General features: G+C 41.9%; 1 protein-coding gene across 1 annotated transcript in view; it reads left to right on the forward strand.

Moving 5' to 3' along the window:
• Positions 1-12,067, forward strand: part of LOC109865182 (phospholipid phosphatase 4-like) — a 68,796-nt gene that overhangs the window by 22,239 nt on the left and 34,490 nt on the right. The gene's annotated exons all lie outside the window — the stretch shown is intronic.

A 12,067-nucleotide genomic window follows, 5' to 3' on the forward strand; every position in this document is an offset into this window, starting at 1 on the left:
GGCTGAGTCACGAGGGGTCAGGAGACACTGTGGCCCCATCCGATGAGACCCCCGGACAGGGCCAAACAGGCAGGATATAACCCCACCCACTTTGCCAATGCTCTACACAATATTGTGCTGCTAATGCCAGGTGCCATAGCAGTCTCTTTCTGCTGTAAAGCAGAGGGTCACCAAGCATGTGGAGCAGGTGATGGGGGACTTAATTTTGCAAAGAACACAGCGAAGCCTCCATGCTGTGCCCTTTTGGCCCTGAAGCACATCCATGCCTGCAGAAATACATTTGGGCAGATGAACACCACTTGTGGCAGGAGCTTGATGAACCAGCTTCAGTGGGGGATGGACACCTTGGCCCTGGGGGCTGCCATTCGGAGTCAGTGTCACTGTGAAAGGTAATGTTCAGTTAGAATAGTTTCACATATGAGCCCTGTATCAACAGGTATAATAAATATATATATATATATGAGTACAGGGAACATAAGGTTGAATATATTATGACAGACCAGCTAGATCTGCTGTCTTTATTATATTACAACAGACCAGCTGTATCTACTGTCTCCATTTCACTTTGGCCATTGTTGTGGGCCTGCCCTCCCCTCAACAGCCTCAAATACGCTATTTCATGTGGGTTGGGGTTGTCAAAGTCGTGTGTAAAGGTGGCAGGGAAGCCAGGCACAGGAGAGTCAATCGGAGTGTAAATGGAGTATTTTAATATAAGTCCACTTAAGAGGTTAACATGCTCCAAACACTAAATACGTACATACATAAATGAACATGGGTACGAGGACTCGTCTCGCACCTATACAACATAAAACAACACTTGACATAAAACAATCTCTGACAAAGACATAAAGGGAAACAGAGGGTTAAATACACAACAGGTAATGAATGGGATTGAAAACAGCTGTGTGGGAAGACAAGACAAAACCAATGGAAAATGAATCAATGATGGCTAGAAGGCCGGTGACGTCAACCGCCGAGCACCGCCCAAACAAGGAGAGGCAACGACTTCGGGAGAAGTCGTGACAGGGGTGGGGCGGCAGACACACGCATCTCACACTTCATGACATTACACGTTTATACTGTATATTGCTTCTAAAATAAATAAAAAAATCACATAATATTTTATATTATTAATTTCAAACAAGGGCATTAGCATGAGAAGAACTTACCATTCCAAAACGATGTCCTCTCCCGTTCAAAAAATATTCCTCCACTTGGGAATCGCTAATTGAATCGTCTGTATCGTCTGTCTCACTTTCCCGATCAATTTATTCTAAAATTGTGTGTACATCTGTATATCTAGACTTAGATTTAGCTTTCCCTGACTTAGTCGCCATAATGATTGATATATAAACAGCTGAATATGCGAAACAACGCTGTGCATAATATGTGTTGCTCCTTCCGGTATGAAACTTCAATAGCGAATGACTCTCTTTACGCCGGAGTTTACTACATGGGTTGGTCTTGCAACACATAAACATGAGCTCAGCTCATTGGCTATCTACCCAGCTAGATTTCAAGATGATCAGTGGTCATTGGGTTAAAATACAGTCAATCAACGAAACAGCGGGCAAATCATTGGTGCACAATGATGTCATTACTTGTTGTCTTCAAATCGGTTTCTTTCAGTCAATACGCCCCGTGAAATGACCCATCAGGTTTGGTTGTGTTACAAACAAACCAGTTGATTGCATTGAAACCAAACATGACTGGAAAAGTCACGTTCTGTGTGCGTATTTACCTCGAATGTGTCGTTGAAAATGGAATGAGACGGAATTCACGACACAAGCGGTCCACAAAATGTTTCGTCTTAGGCTATAAAAACGGATTTTATCAAACAAAAGAATATTCATTGTGTAACAGTGAGTATTGGGATTGCAAACAGATGAAGATCGTCAAAGGTAAACTATTTATTTTAATGCAGTTAGTGATTATGTTACGCCTGTGCTGGTTGAATTTTTTATATTTTTTTATGGAGCTCTATCCTCAGATAATCACATCGTATTCTTTCGCAGTAAATCCTTTTTTAAATCTGACAACGCAGTTCGATTAGCAAGATTCCAGGCTTTCGATACATGTGAGACACTTGTATTTTCATGAATGTTTAATATGACTATTTATGTAACGATCACCGTATGTTGTGGAATTTCAGCCCGCTGCTACCGGGTTCCGTGCTCAGAGAGGTTAAGGGCACGGTGATGATAGTTTGTAGAATGATTACCTTTACGATCCATTGAGGTACTTAATAACACTGTGTTATAGTCTCCTACCATAATGATTAGATCATTTGTTGCCTGTAAGTTCAATAAATTGGTATTAATGTTTTCGAAGAAGTATGGATCTTCCTGATTTGGACCAAATAGATTAATGAGCCAAATCTAATTTTAGTCCACTTTCATATTTAATAGGATACACCTTCCTTGCGAATCATTCCTGACTATTTGCACATTCATATCAACATTTTTGTTAATTAATATACTCACACCCTTTGAGTTCCTTTGTCCATGACAGAACATTTCACCACCCCATTCCTTTTTCCACGCAACTTAATCTAAGAATGTAGAGTGAGTTTCCTGTAAACAGTATATTCCCTTTCTTTTAGTCATGTAAAGACTGACCTTTTTTTATAATCAGCTAAACAATTAAAATTATAACTGGCTATACTTATTTCACCCCTTACCATAACTAGACACTATTCTCAGTCTAAATTTACCATAATTAGTGCTTATGAAGTTACTGCCATCAGTGGTATTAATGACAGTCAAAACTAGAGCTTTCAAATGTCTGATATTTAGAATTAAAAAAATAGGTTCTAGCAATATTTGTTTTATTCCCTTGCCAATGCCACAGATGTTAGAAAATTGAGACAAGATATTAATGTGTAGTAATTCTGAGTAGGTTAATGTGTATGATGTGATTTAGTGAGAGTGTGTACGATGTCTATAAGAGTCTATAAGAGAATATAATGTGTGATGTCCAAATGTGTGATGTCCAAATAAATAATAACTCTGCCAATTTGCATGGTTGATCGTCAATGTTTGTAACATGTAGTGTGTATAACGTTAATGTTCATAATGATAATTGTAATCCATATCGTATCACCATCATAGTTGCATCATAATTACCTTTAACATAATTGAAAACCACATCCCAGCATTTCCAAAGCATATGACGTTTTCACACGATCATGAAAGAGACCTTGCATTACACTACAGTACAAATGTATTCCGTAGAATATATTATTATTCCCCAATGCCCCTATTCTGATATCTTCCCCTTGCTTGTTGTAAACATTTATAAACTTGTAGACAAATAACATAAAAAAGACAGACAAACAATAAACACATTAAGCTCACTTCCCCTGCTTTTGATCAGCTCCTTTTGTTGGTAGTGTTCAAATTTGCAATGATCGGTCAGGGACCCTTGGTCTTGTCACTCCGAGCTCCAACTCTGTTTACTCGGTGGAAAGCCACCTTGTTTACAGTCTCTGTAGGAAGTTTCAAGGCAGATTGTATGAATTCTCTTATCGCTCCCTCGGGATGATTGGATGTGTCCTTAGGAATCCCAGAAAAAAATAGATTTTCACGGATCCCACGACTTTGTATGTCTAGTAGCGACTCCTGAGTAGACAATCCATGTTGGAATCGTGGATTTTTACCTTGGCTGTGAGTGTCTTGTTTTCTCTTTGGAGCATGACAATTTCACTCTGGCTGAACTACAAACTCCCCCCCCAGCCCTGCTACCTCTGCACACAACTTTTCCAGTGTTGCAGTGTTGCATGGATAGTGTTGCACAGTCCTTGTCTGTAGATGAATCCGTTTTTCTTTTTTTGTCATGTTAAAGTTATTTTGTGAGGTTGTCGGATCTTTCCATGATGGAGTATGTTGTTCCTCCATAGCGTAAAGCTGTTGATACTCGTCGATTTCCCTCAGGATTTCCTTAGTATCCAGGTTGGCTCTACAGCAACCGGTTGTTTTACAAAAATGTAACAATGAATCTTTCCCACGGTGACAACGTGTCTGTCGTACAACCAGCTTGCACTCACAGAATTCAAGCAAAAAAAGGAACACAAACTTGCAGTCCCAGCCGTAAAGGCTAACCGCTTCGTGAAATCCTTAGCAACAAAACTTTAGTTGTGATTGAAATCAATTGAATGAAAATGTTTTCACATAAACAACAAACCGAGTGTAGACAGTACAATGTTCTGTTGTGCGCTCTGATGACGTATCTGATGCTTGTGGCTCTGATGTATCAGCCTACTTTGATTCTATCAGCCTGCCAAAACCTGATGATTACACCAAAAAAGAATTGAACTCAAATGTCACAATAGTGGTAATCGAGGCAATAAAAGCTTTCCCAACTGGAAAGGCTGCAGGCCCGGATGGTTTTGGCTGTGAATTTAATAAAACCTTCAGTGAAGCTCTCGCTCCCCTCTTACTCAGGATGATCACTGATTCAACAGAAAATAATATTTTGCCAAAATCATTGTATGAAGCCAATACCTGCCTTCTGTTAAAAAAAATGGTAGCGAGGCAATAGATCCTGCAATATATAGACCAATAACATTGCTTAATTTTGCAAAAAAATATCACTAAAGTGCTTGCTAATAGGTTGAACAAACACGTAACAACCATTATTCACCCGGATCAGACAGGGTTTATCCCCGGCAGATTCTCTTTTCCAATGTGCACAGGCTGCTGATCATTCATTATGCAAAGCGCTCCAAGGCGGCTGTTATAACGCTAGATGCTCAAACAGCATTTGACCAAATAGAATGGTCCTATATGTACGAAGTACTCACTCGATTTGGATTTGGCGACTCATTTATCACCTGGGTCAAAATACTCTACACCTGCCCAACATCCTCTATTCTGACAGCGACAAATCCAGTCCCTTTGAACTGCATAGATGTGGCCAACAGGGTTGCCCACTCAGTCCTCTGCTCTTCGCTGTTGCCCTTGAATCCCTAGCAATTCAAATAAGGGATCATCCTAGTATCCAAGGTCTTAAAGTAGGAAACATAGAAAGTCGTATTACGTTATATGCAGACGATGTGCTTTAATACCTCTCGGACCCAGTAGCCTCTGTCCCTCAACTACCAGACTTAATTCATTTGGCAAACTATCTGGCTATTCAATAAATTGAGGAAAAAGTGATCTCATGTGTATCGCTGATAATTTTACAACAAGTGAGCTAGAGAGGATACCGTTTGAAGTGGTGCATGACCATTTAACTTACTTGAGACTAAAAATACCTATAAATCCAAAGTTCATCTTCAAGCTGAACAACAATGAACTGGTTGCAAAGCTAAAACAAAACATAGACAGCTGGAGAATATTGCCTCTTTCTATGATGGGGCACATTAACGCCATACATTTTTTCTTCCCAGTGTCCTTTATCTTTGCCAGAATCTCCCAATTTCTCTTACCTAATAATTTGTTAAGACTTTGGACTCGACAATCGTGTCATTTGTCTAGAGTTTCAAAAACCACAGTATTCGTAAAGCCCACTTGCAATAGCCCATGGAAAGCGGCTGCTTAGGCCTACCCATCTTTAAGCATTATCACTGGTCTACCAATGACGGGGCATTATCGTACTGGCAACTGGGTTTCCCTGATAAGTTGAACATTGTTGCCCCCCCTGTGGCTAAAAATGGAACTCAAGTCTGTCACGAATTCCTCTCTTCCAACTTCGCTTTGAGAAATTCTTTAAGAATTTTAAACCTATTAAGCTTTAATTTGGTGTATTGAACTTGTGAATGTACAAAAGTTAAATATAGCGGAACCCCTAGCCGTAACAAGTTAAGCATGTTTGTAAGGTGCCTGATACCTCTGTATACACGCGATATGCTTTAATCATTATTTTGTTCCATCTCGGTCTGATAAGCTGTTTTTTGAATGGAGGGAGAAGGGAGTGGCCACAATTGAAGACTTATACATAGATAAGAAAGTAGCATCATTCATCCAATTAAAGAATTCTTTCAATCTTTTCAATTTTTTCCATTACTTACAAGTCAGACTATATCAAAGGGAACATTTTAAATGCTGACACCCTCCCTATACAACATTCGTTTTATGATTTGCTACAGCGCCCTCCAATTCAAAACACCTCATTCTCTTTTTTTCTCCAACTACACAGATGTCTCTACTAGTCATCTCAAGGATGACTAGTAGACTCCAAAACCAAATTACATAAAATTTACCACAGGTCTCCCCACTGTGTGACAGGTGTAAAGCCTCAGAGGGTTCCTTAACTCATGTTTTTTGGCTCTGCCCCTTACTCAATCATTTTTTCTGCCCCTTGCTTCAGTAGATGGCTAGCAGAAATCATAAACACCATTAACTTGGAAAATATTAATTTCCTTTTAGGACCAACTCCTCCAGCAGCTGGAGCAGCTAAAGGTTACAAAAGCAAACTAACTGCTCCTTGTCTCAATTTCTGTAAGAATTCTAGTCACATTCAAATTCTCTGCAGCACAAACATTCCTCATTGACAGCATTGGAGCGCAATTTCCACAACTGCATCACCAGTCTGTGTTGATTCTGGGGATGGGTTGGAGTTGTGGTCCAGCTACTGCTGCGGCTTCAGTGGCTAGTGAAGCATTGGCCACCTGAGGCTCAATTTGCCTAAGTTCTTCATCCAAATACTTACATGCTGACCAGACCGGACACGTCGCGTGCGCGAGCGTTGCAAAGTAAATTTAGAAATCCATGTTATTCAATTATTGCACCCACACTGCTCGCGCGCGCCAACGATCTTCTGTGATGCCAGGGGCTAAAATAGAACTCCTTTCTATTTCTGAATCAGATTGCACTGAAAGTCCTGCCTCTCCCATCTCCTCATTGGGTTATAGAAGCAGGTACCCACGTGCCATCTCCTCATTGGTTATACCCACGTGGGTGATTGAGGCTTCTTGTTCATGGGTCAAATGGATGGAGTCCTGCATCCTTGCATCGATTACAGAGGACTGAACTGGATTACGACCAAGAATCATTACCCCCTACCCCTGATGTCCTCTGCATTGGAGTTGGCCCATGTGGCCCAATTCTTCACCAATCTGGACCTCAGTAACGTTTACAATCTGGTGAGAATTAGGGAGGGAGATATTTGGGAAACTGCCTTTATTAACACACCTAGTCACTATGAGTATTTAGTCATGCCCTTCATATTATGGAACTCACCAGTAGTCTTTCATGCATTGGTCAATGACAGTCTTAGGGATATTTTGAATCGGTTCGTGTTTGTTATTTCAAAGATATCCGGATCTTCTTCAAATCGCTTCCAGAACACACATTGCACTTCCGCCAAGTACTGAGAAGCTTCCTGCAGTGCCAACTATATGTCCCGATAGAGAAGTGTGATTTCCAAGTATAACAATTGTCCTTCCTGGGTCACAATATCTCTACCGTAGGCATGCAAATAGACCCTGTAAAGGTTGAGGTGGTCGCCGACTGGCCCCGTCCCACCTCACTCAAGCAGGTCCAGCAGTTCCTGAGGTTTAACGCAACTTTAGTGAAGGTGGCAGTGCATCGCACGGTCCTAAACCGTAAGTCCCAGAGCTGTTTTTGCTGTACTCCCGAGGCTGACAGGGCATTCATGGAACTCAAGGGATATTTAATCTCTGGACCCATCCTCATTCATCCTGATCCTACTCGTCCCTTTGTGGTAGAGGTGGACACCTTGGACACTGGATCAGGGGTGGTCCATTCACAGCGGAACGAGGACGACAAGAAACTGCACCCATGCTCCTTTCTCTCCAAACTGTTCTCGCTTGGAACTCAAATACGATGTAGGCAACCTGGAGCTCTTGGCTGTTAAGTGGGCCCTTGAGGGGTTGAGACACTGGTTCGAGAGGGTAACTCATCCGTTCGTGATCTGGACAGACCACAAGAACTTGGTCTCCATTCAAGCGGCCCAAAGTTATTATTATTTTTTTTTTACAGTTTTGTTTTCATACTAGCCTATCGCCCGGGATCCAAGAATGAGAAAGCAGATGCCTTGTCCTGCCAACACGATGTCTCTAACGAGGAGAGGGACTCATCATCCCCAGCTCCCGCATTGTTGCCCCTGTGATATGGAGTATTGAGACCATGGTCTGACAAGCCCAGACCCAAGAACCTGACCCCGGCGGGGGACCCACTACCAGCCCGTTCCCGAGTTCTACAATGGGGACACTCCTCTAAATTAACTGGTCATCCAGGGGTTAATCGGACACTGGAGTTCCTGAGGCAGAAATTATGGTGGCCCAAAATAATTGAGGATGTGAGATCCTTTATTGCGACCTGTTCCACCTCTGCCCTTAGCAAGTCTTCCCAATGCGAGGCCACAATGTGGGATTTGCTCCTACCTCTGTCCATCCCCAGCTGGCCCTGGTCCCACCTGTCCTAAGACTTTTTCACAGGGGTACCTCCATCCCAAGGGCTTACCACTATCCCGGTGGTCGTTGATAGGTTTTCCAAGGCAGCCCATTTCATTGCCTTACCCAAGTTTCTCTCAATGAAGGAGACCTCTGATCTCATGATTACCCATGTATTTCGACTACATGGACTTGCCCAGGATATTGTCTCGGATCGTGGGTCCCAGTTCGTCGTACTGTATTGGAAAGCCTTCTGCTCCATGTTCGGGGTCGGTGAGTCTCTCCTCGGGTGGGAATCACCCACAGTCGAATGGGCAAACAGAGCGGGCCAACCAGGAGCTAAAGAAGTTCCTCCGCTGTTTTGTCTCCACCCAGGCCAGCAACTGATGCCAGTTCTTCGTGCGGGCGGAGTACGCTCACAACACACTGCCGAACTCATCCACTGGACTGTCGCCATTTGAGTGTCAGTTCTGGTTCACCCCCCCTGTTCCCTGAACAAGAGGCCAAAGCGAGGGTGCCATCAGCCGAGGCGTTCATTCGATGATGTCGCCGCACTTGGATCAGAATGCGATCTGCCTTGCTCTGCTTATCTGCCCAACACCAGGCAAACCGGCACTGAAGGCCTCTTCGGCTCCTCTGACCGAATCAACGGGTGTGGCTGTTCACCCGTGATCTTCTCAAATTTTTGGGGACTTGGGGGCAGTATCGAGTAGCTTGGATGAATAAGGTGCCCAGAGTAAACTGCCTGCTACTCAGTCTTAAAATCTAGAATATGCATATAATTAGTAGATTTGGATGGAAAACACTGAAGTTTCTAAAACTGTTTGAATGATGTCTGTGAGTATAACAGAACTCATATGGCAGGCAAAAACCTGAGAAGAAATCCAACCAGGAAGTGGGAAATTTGAGGTTTGTAGTTTTTCAAGTCATTGCCTATCGAATATACAGTGTCTATGGGGTCATATTGCACTTCCTAAGTCATCCACTAGATGTCAACAGTCTTTAGAACCTTGATTGACGCTTCTACTGTGAATGAGGGGGGAATGGGAGCTGAATGAGTCAGGTGTCTGGCATCTCACAGCGCTGTCTTAGGTGTCTCACTGTACGGACATTGCAATGTATTGCCCTGGCCACCTCTGCAGTCCTCATGCCTCCTTGCAGCATGCCTAAGGTACATTCATGCTGATGAGCTGGGACCCTGGGCATCTTTCTTTCTGTGTTTTTCAGCAGAAAGGCCTCATTAGTGTCCTAAGTTTTCATAACTGTGACCTTAATTGCCTACCGTCTGTAAGCTGTTAGTTCACCATGCACCATTCCACAGTGCAAGTTCTTTAATTGTTTATGGCATGGGAAACCCTTTACAGTGAAGATCTGTGAAGTTATTTAGATTATTATTTTTTATTTTTACTAATTATCTTTAAAGACATTCCTGAAAAAGGGATATTTCTTTTTTGCTGAGTTCATAATATATGAGTGATGGTAAAATACCATAATCCAATTGGTAGAATATTATATCACTGGAAATTCATGCTTAGTGTTTAATTACAGTGTTATAATGTGTGTTACTGGTGAATTCTGTCCTTTGGTGGGCAAATTTCGCAATTTAATTTAGTCAACACATTCACAAATGGTGCTTTGATCACAGTTTTGAAGTTTCATAACTAACTAGCAGCACAAGCAAACATTGTTGTGCAAATTTCTCTTGATCTATCATCAACACCAATAATCTCTGCAATCCTCCTGCCATTGAGATTCAGATTTTGTCTCTGGATTTTAGTAACCTCTCTGAACCATCCATCCCAGATCCGGTATAATTGTCATCAGCAAAGCTGAATAGCATAGTGCAACAGTCAAATAATATTACTAGAAAATATTCATATTCATGAAATCACAAGTGCAATATTGCAAAACATAGTTTAGCCTTTTGTTAAAGTGGCTAGTGAAACATTTTTTACATGTATGGCAGCAGCCACTCAATCTTAGTGGTGGCTACTTAAAGCGACATCATAGATTGGCTTTCTACCTTCCTTTTTTTGGTTTTGCTCCTCACCTGATTTGATAAAGGCAGCGGTGGCCGTGTGACATTTGCATTAAGTTGAGCAGAGCTGAACCTTTTCTACCGCTCCGCCAGCAGGGTTCTCGCTGCTCACCTTCCCACAATCCCCGCACATTTCTCTGCGTGCCCTCTTTGAAAATGAATGAGTGCAGAACTTCTCTTGCCTAAGCCGCATCTGGTGAAAATGGGCTGTATAATAGATGCATAGTTAAACCAAAATTCTGAGAAGAAGTTGTGTATCCCTTTAAAGTGTATCTCTGAATGCTTGAGAACATTATTTGTTCTATAATCTTGCAATTTGTCAGTACAACTTTCCAATGTTTCACATTTGTATTTGTATACATTTTGGGGGGAAAGTAAAGGCAGGCATCCATTAAACATTTAATTACATTTCTATGGCCTTAGTGTAGTTAGCAAAAGTGTTGTTTGGCAAACAATTTCAGTTTAGTGGGCTGTGTTAACTGTTTTTCAAAAGTGAACCATCAAACAATCGAGAACTGGAACTGCAGTCCATTAAATGTAGTTCCTTTTTTAATGCGCCACTCATAAAGATTGGCGACAGGTGTCACAAACGTAATGCCCAAGGATCTCTGTCAATGACAAGGTGCAATAAAACGTCAGTGAATGAAACATTGCCTTCAGAGGGGTCAATACACAGTGTGTGCATTGCAAATGGAACCCTGTTCTTTATATAGTAGATTATTTTATGGGCCCTGGTCAAAAATAGTGGCCCATATTAAGTGGATAGTGTGCCATTTGGGACGCAACTGGTATCTCAGGGAAAGTGTTTGCATCTCTGATGACAGACACTAGTTCTCTTTAAAGTCATTCATCTGAGCATGTCCCTGAACTGAGGAAAATATATCTGGAAATTAAAATAGGCAGGATGGAATATATTATTTTCTCCTCCCATGATGTCATGAGCGCTAATATCTTTGGCATTTGCCAGGATCTACAACTATAAAAGTACAGAGCCTCAGGCTCACATCCTAAAATGCATGCACTCAGGCACACATACACACACACACAGACACACACAAAACCCAAGTACGCAAGCACGGATGAATGCTTACACGCCTTATCTTTCTAGGATCTCTTATTCCTCTTGGTAACTGGGGGTAACCTCTTAAGAAATGTCAATTACGTTTTAATGTTCTCTATCTCTCCTTAATCACGATGACATCCTGAAAGCAGCGGCATATTGCTGTTCCCCGATACACACTGAAGAAGGTTCCAACCATAAAGGGGAGCCTTCTGTAAAAAGCAAGAAAGACTGTAATAAAAAACACTCTCAAATGCATTTTTTTAATTGTCATGACAAAATTACACATTTGTGTTGACAAAGCAACTCTCTGCTTCTCCCTCTATCACTTTTGTGCTGCACCCAGACAGGACTGTGTCTATCCTGTACCTATTCCATAGTTATCCATCATCCCAGAATTTAAAGAGCCCTACTCAGTCTGTCCTCCCATGGACCTGCTATGAGATCTCCCTGGTGAGGTTATTATTGGCAGAGAGCAATAGTCATTTTGACACAGATTGCTAAACTGATACGATGAATGAGAGTCGAAAGTCCAAAGATCTCTATCTCAAGGGAAATTAAATGCGCTGTGCACATCAATGTGCTACACATCTTAAGAAACAAACACAACCCC

The sequence above is a fragment of the Oncorhynchus kisutch genome, linkage group LG20 (assembly GCF_002021735.2).
Source record: "Oncorhynchus kisutch isolate 150728-3 linkage group LG20, Okis_V2, whole genome shotgun sequence".
Classification (NCBI taxonomy): domain Eukaryota; kingdom Metazoa; phylum Chordata; class Actinopteri; order Salmoniformes; family Salmonidae; genus Oncorhynchus; species Oncorhynchus kisutch.